We start from the raw sequence: 14,719 nt of genomic DNA, 5'->3' as shown, positions 1-14,719 counted from the left end.
CCCCGCCAGAGACGCCCGTGTTCTCAACCTCGTTTATCTAGCGTCCCCTTCATAAACTTTACACACTTCACACGTCCTCCCTCCCGTTCTTTTTGGTCGTTGGTCATATTATGTGTTTTTTGGCTGAATTCTTTTCCAACTTGAGATACAGCTTTGTGTGGAAAAATCAGTAAACAGTGAAGTAAAACAGTAATAAGTAGTTAATCAAATTACTGTGGAACGTTCTGTAAATCAGTTAACTTTTCGAAAGAAGTGATAGAACTGTTATCTCTGGTGCGTGGGGCCCCTGGTTCAATCCCCGGCCAAGTAAGTTTGTGGTGGGCAATATTGTATCCGTGGGATTTCCTCCAAATTTCTCATTCCACCAATTTCTCCATCATCACTCACTTGTCTTAATTATCGTCTTTCTTAGCCTAAAGGGCATAACTGTGGGACGTTAAACTGAAAGATTTCATTCTCACTTCTCAGTAACGGACATATTTCATTTAAGGACAAGTAATCATATTCCTTTGGTGTCCATTACTCAGGAACCTCGGGACGTTAAACTGAAAGATTTCATTCTCACTTCTCAGTATCGGACACATTTCATTTAAGGACAAGTAATCATATTCCTTTGGTGTCCATTACCCAGCAACTTCGGGACGTTAAACTGAAAGATTTCATTCTCACTTCTTAGTAACGGACACATTTCATTTAAAGACAAGTAATCATATTCCTTTGGTGTCCAACCCAGGAACTTCGGGATGTTAAACTGAAATATTTCATTCTCACTTCTCAGTATCGGACACATTTCATTTAAGGACAAGTAATCATATTCCTTTGGTGTCCATTACTCAGGAACCTCGGGACGTTAAACTGAAATATTTCATTCTCACTTCTCAGTAACGGACACATTTCATTTAAGGACAAGTAATCATATTCCTTTGGTGTCCAACCCAGGAACTTAGGGATGTTAAACTGAAAGATTTCATTCTCACTTCTCAGTATCGGACACATTTCATTTAAGGACAAGTAATCATATTCCTTTGGTGTCCATTACTCAGGAACCTCGGGACGTTAAACTGAAATATTTCATTCTCACTTCTCAGTATCGGACACATTTCATTTAAGGACAAGTAATCATATTCCTTTGGTGTCCATTACTCAGGAACCTCGAGACGTTAAACTGAAATATTTCATTCTCACTTCTCAGTATCGGACACATTTCATTTAAGGACAAGTAATCATATTCCTTTGGTGTCCATTACTCAGGAACCTCGGGACGTTAAACTGAAAGATTTCATTCTCACTTCTCAGTATCGGACACATTTCATTTAAGGACAAGTAATCATATTCCTTTGGTGTCCATTACTCAGGAACCTCGGGACGTTAAACTGAAATATTTCATTCTCACTTCTCAGTATCAGACACATTTCATTTAAGGACAAGTAATCATATTCCTTTGGTGTCCATTACCCAGCAACTTCGGGATGTTAAACTGAAAGATTTCACTCTCACTTCTCAGTAACGGACACATTTCATTTAAGGACAAGTAATCATATTCCTTTGGTGTCCATTATTCAGAAACTTTATTGTACTTAAGCACTGGATAACATATTATTTTACTTCTTTGTATTCTGTATTTTATAAAAAGAAAAACTTTATACAGTGAAACCTGTCTATGTTGGCCACCATTGGTTCCATTGAAAAGTGGCCAACTTACAGAAAGTAAGTGTGATTGCTGTATTTTTAAAATAGGAATTTTTAGTATTACTTGATTGTAAAATGTTAATAAACAATGGCACAAAAGCTACTTTTAAATAATGTATATAGAATAACCAAAACAATATTCAGTACCAGAAAAAACTACTACAATATGTTTAATATGCATATACATATCTTTCTCTTCCTGTAAACTAGTCTGGTACACTGAATTACTGAGATTCAAAACACAATTCTGAACGTATTTCTTTTATTATTTTTGTAACATATGCACATTCTAATTTTGTAGTTCTTGGATAGTATCGTTTGTTAATGAGCTACAAGTGTTTCTCGGAGCAAAAGATCTTTTGAGAAAATCTTAAGGTAATGCATATTTCAAAACCTCCGCTACCTTTCAACAAACCGTCAGGTGGCAATAGTTGATAATTGAGATAGTTAAGTTTAGCCTTGAGAATTTTCCAGAGTTACTAAGCTTCCCATTAATGAAAGGAGACGATGTAGCTAATGGTTTTATCAAAGCAGACATGGTGAACAAATACGTTCAACCATTTCCTGAATTCCTGTGTGTGCTTGTTTTTATTCACATCTTCCGTCACCACCCCTTTATCAGGGTAGTGTTCTAACCACTGACCTCCAAGAACAAATCGTGGGGATCCATGCTCTTTTGTTTCCAGTCACAAATACAGACTATCTACCTCTCATATGGGAATACGAAAGAGTTAAGAAAATCAAAACAGCCCAGTCAGGTAAATTTATCATTATCATCATAGGGTAAACAAAAACATTGCTTCAATGCGGCCAACTGAAAAGATAGATAGGTGCCCAACTTACAGAGTAATAAGTAACGAATATCTTATGGGAAAATGTAGGTTCAACACAAACCAGGCTAAGATGAAGAGGTGGCCAAGTTGACAGGTTTTACTGTATAAATTTTGTACAACACTCTCCCACCTACATTCAAGAATAGAATAGAAGTCAATTGAACTGATATCAAACAGTGTTTCTTTTTCCTCTTTTACTTTCACTTATTTGTAATATACCACCTATTCATCTTCTCAATTCAAGTAGAAATGCTTTTCGTTTCATTTAGAAGGGAAGGGGTGGTTAAAAATATGGGAGTTCGATGAAGACCGTGGTTTAAAAAGGGGGAAGCTAGATACTAGTATGTCTGCCAACTCTCTATCTCACTTTCTTTCTTATTTTCCCCATCCCATTTTTATGACTATTTTTCTTCATTCACCGGTTAGTCTAAGTAAGTAAGAAAACGAAGGCGACAGTACGCAGCCCTGTGGTACACCATTCTAATTTACGCTCGATTCACAATTCAGATAACAGGAAACTCGAGGAAAGAGATCCATGAAAAAAAATCTTTTTCAAAAAAATACTTTCATTCTTTTCTTTTGAATGTAATGATGAAAATTTTCGTCGTTTTCTTCTTTATATAAAGTATTCTTGACTGGAAATATATAGGGTAAAATGGAGTCAAATCAGTGATTTTGAAGCAGAGGCGAAAACACCAAAATGAGTGAAGAACAAGATACATAAGTGAGATATTTTTCTTTTTCTAATGTTTGAAAGAGAAACTACTGGCCATTATTGGTCCAAAATAGAAAGAAAAACAAAAAAAAAAAAAAAATGAGAATGTAACTGAGGCAGAAGTTCTCCGTTCTCGAGGCAATAAATGTTGTATCAAAGCATAAATAAAGACTGTCAAATGAACCTCTTTTTACTGTTTATTAAATGTGTTTTGACTCTTTTTCTTCTTTCCTTTCCTATATCTTTTTCTTAGCAAGTTCATTTTGTAAGTATGATAGTGAAAAGTTAGGGCTAGAGTACATATTTCTTTACTTTTCGTTTTTTTTTTTTTTTTATTGTTTGTCTTAGAATCATTTTCTTTTATCTAGAATGATACAGTTTAGGTTTATACTTTGTTCTGGCAGCACTTTTCTTCTCTTCTTGTAGTAAAATATCTTGATAAACAGTCTTCGTATGAGCATTTATTTTCTAACACAAGTAGCTTCGTAACGCTTAACGATTGTGGTACAGAAATTACGTAATAGTTTTGTAAATAGTCTTCATACAAAAACTCAAACACAAGTAGCTTTGTAACGATTGACGATTGTGGTACAGAAATTACGTAATAGCTTTGTAAATAGTCTTCATACAAAAACTCAAACACAAGTAGCTTTGTAACGATTGGCGATTGTGGTACAGAAATTATGTAATAGCTTTGTAAATAGTCTTCATACAAAAACTTTCAAACACAAGTAGCTTTGTAACGCTTAACAATTGTGGTACAGAAATTATGTAATAGCTTTGTAAATAGTCTTCATACAAAAACTTTCAAACACAAGTAGCTTTGTAACGCTTAACCCTTTACTGTTTTTTGTTACCATATGGTTACAAAATAATCGAACTTGTCTAACGTGAACGCTAATTCAATATTCCGTTGTTGGTCATTGTTACCATATGGCTGCACCTTTCCGCTTCGTACGCTGACTCGTTCTGACACCTTGTAGTGGGTTCGGGTAACTTTATGTGGGAAAGATGTGTTGTGTTTGTTAGTAGAAGCCAGAATTCACAGAGGGTGAAGAGGAAATATTCCTGGTTGTTAGGTAAGTAACAGTAATTTTGTTTTGTTGACTTCTAGTTGTTTATAAAGCCTAATTGAAAGATTTTAAATTTAATTTTATCAATTATATCAATTTGTGAGTACGTTTAGCGTTATTAAACCTCGCGTAACCATATGGTTACATTGTTCAATGAGGGAATAAAATTATATTATTTATTGAACTGTATTCTTCGCGATTTTATGTACAAGTGTATTTACTGAATTGTTTATATTCTTACATGAAAGAAATGCTTTATGTGTCTTTACTCTGTGAAATTTTCCATATTACAGTTTGGTTCATCAATTTGTTTCATTAAGGCGTGTCCATTTTCATTTTCGGCTTTCGTAAATCTAGTGAACTGTGATCAGGGGCGTTGTCAGTAAAGGTTTTGTTGGTATTACACCATTTCTAATAATACTTTTATATAGGATATCGTTAAATGTAAATGTGTTTTAGGTACAATTTGTGTACCCCTTTTTCTTTTACCCAGATCTATCCTGAACGCTGATCTATGAGAAATAAATTTATAGCTTACTGACTTATTATATTTTTTAGTTTGTTCATTTCAGAGTTCAGTTCGCCGTCGCTCAAAATGGATGGGGATGGTATCTCGGTCAATGTGTTTTACGAAAAAGTCTTAAGGAGCAACAGCTGTTATTCCGATTCATCGCAGTTGCCTGACATTGATTCGTCCGAATCCGATGAAGACCTAAGTTCCTCAAGATCAAGATTATGTACCTGACAGTGAAGTATGTTGAATCATTTAGCGCCTATATATGTTTATGCATCTCGTAGAAGTATTTTGCTGTTGCAAATTTTCTTTGTGTTGCTGCTAAATTTTAGCATATTATATGCTTACATTTCAAAACTACTAGTAGAAAGAAAGTGGATAAAAACCCTTCCCTTTTTGTTTCCTACATTTTCACTATTCTCGTCCTTTGGCGTAATATCTATAACTTGCTACTGGTATTTTCAGTAAATTCTATGTAACATAATACAATTTTAAATCACGTTCTTTGAATCCAGATATTCACCAAAATCTATTTCATGTTTGAAGGTTTTACTTCATTAAAAAAAAAAAAAAAATCGAAAAATATCTGATTTAGAATAATTTTACCTTTGTTTCTTTTTTCAGGATAATAGCATTCCAAAAGGTCTTACATCTCTACCGGATGACATAACCGATTCTGATGCTGACTCTGAAGTTTCAAAGAAAAAATGCATGTTTAGTGCCTAGCCATTATCAAACGATAAAACAAACATATTGGGGCAGTGGATAAATCAAATATGCTAACTATAATTTATCGTACAATAAAAGCCAAACATTGGTACCTCAAAATCTTTGGCTACATCCTAGATTTGGCTGTAGTAAACAGCTGACTGATATGCAGGAGAGACGGTAAAATGGTTAGATAATTACATATACGGTTGAAGGTATATCGTTCTGATATTACCTACGCACTTGCTACGTGTGGGAAACCAAAGAGAGGATGGTCCTCTGTAGAATCGACAATAGAACCGCAAGGAAAGAAAGGTCAACCACTGAAAACTTCGCCCGAGTGATGATACTACAACAGATAATATACCCCACTGGCCTATCCATACGTCTAAAGGAAGGTGCCGGTTTAGAAATATGGTACTAGTCGAATTACGTGCATGAAATGTGATGCAAGGTTGTCTTTTACTGAAATAAAAACAAAAACTGTTTTCTGGTATTCCATTCGTAGAAACTAGCTATACTGCTCTAAAAATTTTATTATATGGTAAAGAAATATGTCCATAAGCACTACATTACAGTGCAAGAAAACATCCAATACCATAACCATTATTTGTAATTTATTTAGTCCAAATAAATACACTGTCATTTTTATACTAACTTGCACGCAAAAAAGTCACCATCATTTCTTGACAAGTGGCTGTAAGTTGTAATTATATGCCCCAGATATTTGATAACATGACTATTTACGAGCTGTAACACAAAAGTATTGTTTGTAATTGAGCACGGTTTAAAATATATTCAGTATTTTGCAACTGGACTCTTATATCAATTTACTATCGTACTGCTCTAGTAGAAATGGTTTTTACATAACAAGCACACCATATTGACCAATGTTACCATATGGTTACAACTATGAATACAGGCATATTGTACAATGTAATCATAGGGTAACAATTCATAACTCAAAGAGTTTTGGCGGGAAAATTTTCAAAATCAGTAGAGATGATATAGAGTGCCTATATATCATCCTGTACAAGTTTGAGATTTTTTGGTCAACTGTAAGTCATAGTGAACAATAAAGGGTTAACAATTGTGGTACAGAAATTATGTAATAGCTTTGTAAATAGTCTTCATACAAAAACTCAAACACAAGTAGCTTTGTAACGATTGACGATTGTGGTACAGAAATTACGTAATAGCTTTGTAAATAGTCTTCATACAAAAACTCAAACACAAGTAGCTTTGTAACGATTGACGATTGTGGTACAGAAATTATGTAATAGCTTTGTAAATAGTCTTCATACAAAAACTTTCAAACACAAGTAGCTTTGTAACGCTTAACGATTGTGGTACGGAAATTACGTAATAGCTTTGTAAATAGTCTTCATACAAAAACTCAAACAGAAGTAGCTTTGTAACGATTGACGATTGTGGTACAGAAATTACGTAATAGCTTTGTAAATAGTCTTCATACGAAAACTCAAACACAAGTAGCTTTGTAACGATTGACGATAGTGGTACAGAAATTATGTAATAGCTTTGTAAATAGTCTTCATACAAAAACTTTCAAAACAAGTAGCTTTGTAACGCTTAACAATTGTGGTACAGAAATTATGTAATAGCTTTGTAAATAGTCTTCATACAAAAACTCAAACACAAGTAGCTTTGTAACGATTGACGATTGTGGTACAGAAATTACGTAATAGCTTTGTAAATAGTCTTCATACGAAAACTCAAACACAAGTAGCTTTGTAACGATTGACGATTGTGGTACAGAAATTATGTAATAGCTTTGTAAATAGTCTTCATACAAAAACTTTCAAACACAAGTAGCTTTGTAACGCTTAACGATTGTGGTACGGAAATTACGTAATAGCTTTGTAAATAGTCTTCATACAAAAACTTTCAAACACAAGTAGCTTTGTAACGCTTAACGATTGTGGTACGGAAATTACGTAATAGCTTTGTAAATAGTCTTCATACAAAAACTCAAACAGAAGTAGCTTTGTAACGATTGACGATTGTGGTACAGAAATTATGTAATAGCTTTGTAAATAGTCTTCATATGAACATTTTCAAACACAATTAGCTTTGTAACGATTAACGATTGTTGTACAGAAATTACGTAATAGCTTTGTAAATAGTCTTCATATGAACATTTTCAAACACAATTAGCTTTGTAACGATTAACGATTGTTGTACAGAAATTATGTAATAACTTTGTAAATTGTCTTCATATGAACATTTCAAACACGAGTTGTTTTGTAACGATTAACGATTGTGGTACAGAAATTATGTAATAAGTTTGTAGTCTTCATATGAACATTTTCAAACACAAGTAGCTTTGTAATAATTAACGATGTGGTACAGAAATTACGTAATAAGTTTTAAAATAGACCCTCGATGGATTGGAGTTTCCAAGGCTATACGAAATATGAATCTACATTTTAATATGAAACACGAAGCACAGTAATACGTTAAAAATTGAATGCTCTCTCACTGGAACCTCCTGTACCAAAAACTCACGTCTAGCCAATAGGTCAGCGGGGAGATCTTTTAAGATCGAGTTCATGCCTTGAATAACACATGTAATGTGCATATTCACTTTATCGATGCAACTAGAAAGTAATCGTACATAACTAACTAATTCTATGGACTATGGAATCCGGAGGTTCAATACCGCATTCACAAAAGCTCTCCATTGACTTCTATCTTTAACTAAGGGTTTAGTTTCTACTTTATATGGAAGTTTGTTGAATCTTTTAGCTTAAAAATAGAAACCAATTTCTTATTTCTCCCTTTTGTTATTATTTTTCGTTATTTACTTGCTGAATCAATTAAGTAAAAAAAAAAGAGAGTCACCAACATGCTACCTAGTGGTACACCATTCTGAAAACATAACTAATTTACCATTATATATATATATATATATATATATATATATATATATATATATATATATATATATATATATATATATATGCGTGTTGGTTGCATGTATACAGAGCTCCAGTTGTCAAACACTGTCTTAAAATTCTCAATAATGCACTATTTGACAGAGTAATGCAAATTTCTGACTCATTATTCATAGTAAGATTACTGTATTGAATAATCCACTCTTTGCATTCTCTGCCTGTTCTTATTCTATATATTAGTGCAGTTTATTTTCAAAATTAAACCTATGGCTGAAATGATAGTCATTTCTGACAACACAGGCAGCGCAGCGGTGGAAATGAAAAACAAGTAAAAGAAAAATAGAAAATTTTGTATTATTTTTAATATGTCAGGCTCTTAAGTAAACCAAAGATTCAAGTATTTTATACAATTGCAACAGAGATGGCGATAAGTGAAGAATGGACTGGAATATTGTGACGTCACAAATGAAATTCGTTCCCATGGCGATGTCTTTTCTATGCTACTGAATACTATGATAATAGTGGTGTATTAGACTACAAATTATAACCATTACAGTGAGAAAGTTATTTGGTAATTCCTTGAATTTGCAGGAGTTAAAATTTAAAACTAAAGATTGAAAAGGTACAGAAAGTGCTTTTTGTTAAATATTTTCATTTTTGTATGATAGTTAGTATCGTACCAAATTTTTATAGACCTTTACACAATCGCTTTTATTCAATTTTCTTAATTTTTTAAAAAAAATTTAGTCACCATTTCTACGTGTTTATTTGGTTAGATGTAATAATTCTATTTACCATGGTGTGAGTTAATTTATAATCATATCTTCCAAACGAAGTTTTAAAAAATTACAGACTAACAAAACTATATTCAAGTACAGAAAATAAAAGTTAATGGTGAAAAGATAGCGTAACTGTCTCATGAAAACTGGAGGATAAATTTTAAAAGCTCACCTGTAGTACTAGGATGTATAACCATGACGAAGTGCAGGGCAGTGTTGCCTACCAACACATGACCCATGACGCAACCCATTTTTGATTGAAATTCCATGAATCTCATGGGAAACACTAGTTCATCTTTAGGTAATTTTAGTGTTACATAATTCATCGCATAAGAACTATAAATTGATACAGTGATTGTGCGAACATAATAAAGCACATTTAGCAACGCGAAAAGAAACACAATTTATTACACAACGAACTCAAATAATAAGTATGTTTTTAATGTTGTTATATCACACTTATGTGTACCTCTCGTAACGCAGAAGGATTCTGATCACGTTTAAGTGAAATTAAAAAAGAAATAAGGCAAGAATTTTGTACATAAATATACTCAACAAAATCAGAAAACCTTTCCGGGAATTGAGACGAGACGAGACGAGAAAACTTTATTTCACATCTCGTCTCGTGGGTCAACACTAACAAGGAAAGCTATCCAACTGCTCGACGAGTATCGCATTGAAACTTGCACAAGTGGAAGGACATATTAAAAGATGGAAATGTGCTTACTCTTACGATTCGCAACGTCGTCGAACCGGAATTAGAATGATTTTTTTTCCCCCATAGCCCCTGTGAGTTATGTACTCTGGTCATACATGCCAAAATGTGATACACTGGAATCTGTTTTCTCACGAAGGCAAATATTGTAAACTCAAGATGATAACAGTCGGGGTGGTTGGGATCTCGAGTACGTCATTAATGCGAACCGATGTCAAAGGGAACAGATATAATACACCGATCGTAAGTTCCAAAACGAACACGTTTATCCAGTGGAGAAAAGGGACACGCTAAAACTACAACGCCAAAGTGGCTTTCTATGATTATTATTACTATTAATACTATTATTATTATTAGTAGTAGTAGTAGGGCCTAGTAGTAGTAGTAGTAATATAGTAGTAGTATGATTAGCATTATTAATATGAGCAGTATGATGAGTAAAAATAATAATAATGAGAACAAGAAGACAACAAATGTATTGTTGGGTCCGTTCAGTAACGAATGACTTCGGCCCGTTTTGAGTGTTCTCTAGCACTGCTATAAAAGTTTTAAAATCCACGAACAATCATACCCCAGCCGGGATTCGAAGTCGTGACCCTTGAACCGCTGGCTTGACACCATAATCAATATGAACATGAGGTCGGGAGTATGACGAAGAAGACGACAAAGAAATAATAATAATAATAATAATAATAATAATAATAATAATAATAATAATAATAATAATAATAATAATAATAATAATTATTATTATTATTATTATTATTATTATTATTATTATTATTATTATTATTATTATTATTATCCTATACTAGTGTTCTTAACCTCTTTAAGATCACGACCCCCATATTATCACATCCTCTTTCCAGCGACTTGTAATAAGCTTGTGTCGAATTTTTAATATACCCATTGCGGAGGTCTCACTATATACATCTATTTCTATAATAGTAGAATCCATATCTTGTATATAGTGTGAATACAGTAACTTCTCTATTAGCGAATGGACTAAAACCAAATTTGGGCCGTTCATTCATATTACAAACATCGAAGCCGATCCGTCATACTGTTTCAAAATGAAGCCCGTTTGAAAATTTTAAAACTTCATAACTCCATTAATTTTAGGTCATATGATAAAAAAAAAGTGCATTTGCATTCTTCTGGTGTTTCAATATGCAGTTCTCATTAGTTTCATATCGTACCTCTTTCATTTAAATTGATTTTTAACCAACTCTGCACACCTGTCGAAAATATTTAGTAGGCCATTTGTTGTTGTTTTGACAATATGTATGTAAATAAAAATTGTCTATCATAACAAAATTCAAAGTAATAATTATTTAAAAATATTTTCCGGTATTTGATTCTAATTATATTTATCTCTTTCTCTTATCTTCGTGACCCCCAGGTGAGAAACCCTGTCCTATACTATTTCTTCTTGTTGAAGACCTCGTGTTCGTGTGGATTGAGGCGTCAAGCCAACGACTTAAGGGTCCTGACTTCGAATCCCGTCTGGGGTATTCTTGTCTGTGGATTCTAAAACCTTTATAGCAGAACTAGAGGACACTCAAGACGGGCCGAAGTCATTCGTTACTGAACGGGCCAAACAATACATAATACATTTGTTGTCTTCTCATTATTATACTCATCATACTGCTCATATTAATAATACTAATGATACTACTACTGCTACTGTTACTACTACTACTACTACTACTACTAATACTAATACTTCTACTACGACAACTACTACTACTAATAATAACAGTCATACTAATAACAATAATAATAATCACAGAAAACCATTTTTGCGCTGTGGTTTCAGTGTATCCCTTTTCTCTATTGGGTAAACGTCTTCGTTTGGAATTTAGTATCGTGTATCGTATTCCATTTGACATCTATTCGCATTAATGACGTACTAGAGATCCCAATCATAACCGACTGTTATCATCTTGAGTTTGTAATATCTGTCTTTGTGAGAAAACAGGTTCCAGTTTATCACATTGTGGCGTGTATGACCAGAGTACATAACTTTCAGGGGCTATGGGAGAACGATCCTTCTACTTCCGGTTCTACGACGTTGCGAATCGTAAGAGTAAGCATATATCCATCTTTCAATATGTCCTTCCACTTGTGCAAATTTCAATGCGATACTTGTCGAGCAGTTGGATAGCTTTCCTTGTAAGTCGGGAGATGTACTTCCACCGAAATTTGCACCGGTGACCATGTATACAAAAAATATGTGCCCAAAACGAGAATCAAACATAGGACCACGTATACGGTAATCTTCCCATATTAACCAAACATTTGGCTACTTAAAAAAATCATCTTCCCTTGAAGCTTTACATAGAATGATGATAAAGAAAGGGCAATATGGCGAACTTGAAGAAAGGACCGTATCTCTTTGAATTGGGTAATTTAACAGACGTAAGGCTATAGATAAAAAGAATCGTTAACATGAAATTATCTGTTTCCTATATTCATGGGAACGGTATGTGATTTGTATATGAGTGTAAAGCAAGTGCCATCAACGGGGTGAAAAGTACCTCTTTTCTCGTCGTCCATAAACGACCCACTTTAGAAGCCATTAAACCGTACATTTAAGACCTCGTTGACTTGTTTGCTAACTCAGCGGGTGATTGTTCACGCAAAAGCCATGAAAAATTATAACCTCACAGTTAAGTACATTAAACTTACCGTTAGAGGGCTCTTACAACGCAGTCAGCAAGTTTGATCTACATTTTACAAGTGTCTTATTAAATAGTAAGTAATTTCTACACAGTATTAGAAAATATACGATAGATTCGTTAACTGTTCTACATAATAATCTTAACTTGCATTTGGAATATAATTTCTACAAAGGATGATTATATTTCAGAGAAAGGAAACACTTCTACTTTTACTTAAATACAAAAAGCTTATGTCCGTAAAAATAAAGTAATTGGTACTTCTTTCTTACGCGTACATCGTTACTAATGCTTTTTTATTGTTATTACATGGTTTATGGTAGGGATGCGCTCGAGTCGAGTCGAGACAGAATTTTCCTGACAAAATTCGAGTTGAGACACACCTCTTCCAATAGAAAAATATATATTTTTCAAGTCGAGACATCACTTTTACAGCACATTTTCGAGTCGAGACAGTCTCAAAGCTTGTCTCGTGCGCATCCCTAGTTTATGGTCATGCTTTTTGAGCTTTTCTACGGCACGGCATTGGTAATTACAAGGAAATATGATGAAACACACTCTGGCCTATCCGTTGTTTGTATTGCAGACGTTTTCCGTTTTGGAAGCTTGCATATAGGTTGACAGATGAAATACGAAAGTACTTAACTCATCTCAATTGCATGGACCAGCTTTAGGCTCTACTACAGATTGAGATGCGGAATTGATACATATAATTTAAGAATCGTTTCCAGAAGGATTTAGTGCTGCACCCACTTGCATCATCGATAAGGAAGGAAATTTGTATCTGGCTCACCGGGAAAAAAAAGTTCAAATAGTGTTTAAGGCGGGAGACTGAGTAGGCCAGGGGAAAATTTGATCTTTCTCAAACCACGGCTGAACAGTTTTGGCCGTGAGACTGCGTTCGTTGTTAGACAACAATATCTGTACCATAAGACGCACCTGGTCATTTAAAATATCATTACCAATAGCTTGTCATAGCATTTGAGAGTAATAATAGTACCAACAATATACGATGAAATTTCTGCACACTTTCGCTGCTACATTTAACGTTAAGAAATATGCAGTCCAAAGTGTAGGTCTCTTTGAGTGTCCGCCATACATAAACCCAACCCGTTGTCGGAAACAAGAACAAACATGACTTGTCCAGATCCCCAGAACCATTTGAGAACTCTTCCTTGTTTTCTTGGACTGAAATCGGTGATTCTCACTATATTCTACAAATTTTGGTGTACTCCACAAAGCAGCTTCTTTAGGGTGTAAAATATAATGCAAGTACAATTCACCCAATACAACCGAAAAAGGGATAAAACATAGGCGAAACATTTTTCTGATTTCATCACATGCTTGCGCCTGTTTTGAGATAATTGATGTTATTTTGCTAGCCGACGCAAAGAAGGCATAAACGGAAGTATTACCAAAAGAACTCCATGGGAAAATAGTGTAAAAACGCAAATTTAAATACGATAATCAATTCATGACTCATGATAATTGTGTGGTTCATTCATCGGAAAAGGAGCAGCGATATGCGTTTGAAAGCTATTCAACCTCTCCAGCAGGTGACGTCTGTGTAATACAAGGATGTTATAAAATAGAGGATCTGCCCATATGTATCCTCATCCTATTAAATCAATGAAGCCAAAAAACAACCGAGCATCGGCACGTCTGATTGGCCACTCTCGTTCCGGCCATCATCTGATTGGTTACTTTCGTTTCCGCCATGATTGTTGGCTCAAAACATTGCGATCCTATTGGGCAGACTGGGCAGATTAGGGGTGGCGAAACTGTAACGTATGGCTTCAAGATTTTGTTGTAAGGGCAGATCCTCTATTTTATAAGATCCTTGGTGTAATAGCAGCTAACGGCAGGAATCAATTTAAAAATACATATTACATTTTTTCTCGAGTAAGCTGTAACGCAAATTAATGCAAAGAAAAGTGCGGCGCGTACGTAGCAAATAGCAGACATCCCTTAAATAGTCCCTTATGGCTTCTACACATTTTTGGTAACAATTAAGAAGCGTTGATGTTATGCATATTGACAGATCATACATAACAGAACTGACTGCATCCAGTCCTCGCAACTGTTAGCAAAAATGTG

The sequence above is a fragment of the Thermobia domestica genome, chromosome 2 (assembly GCF_964235325.1).
Source record: "Thermobia domestica chromosome 2, izTheDome1.hap1.1, whole genome shotgun sequence".
NCBI lineage: Eukaryota > Metazoa > Arthropoda > Insecta > Zygentoma > Lepismatidae > Thermobia > Thermobia domestica.
This window is presented reverse-complemented; position numbering follows the sequence as displayed.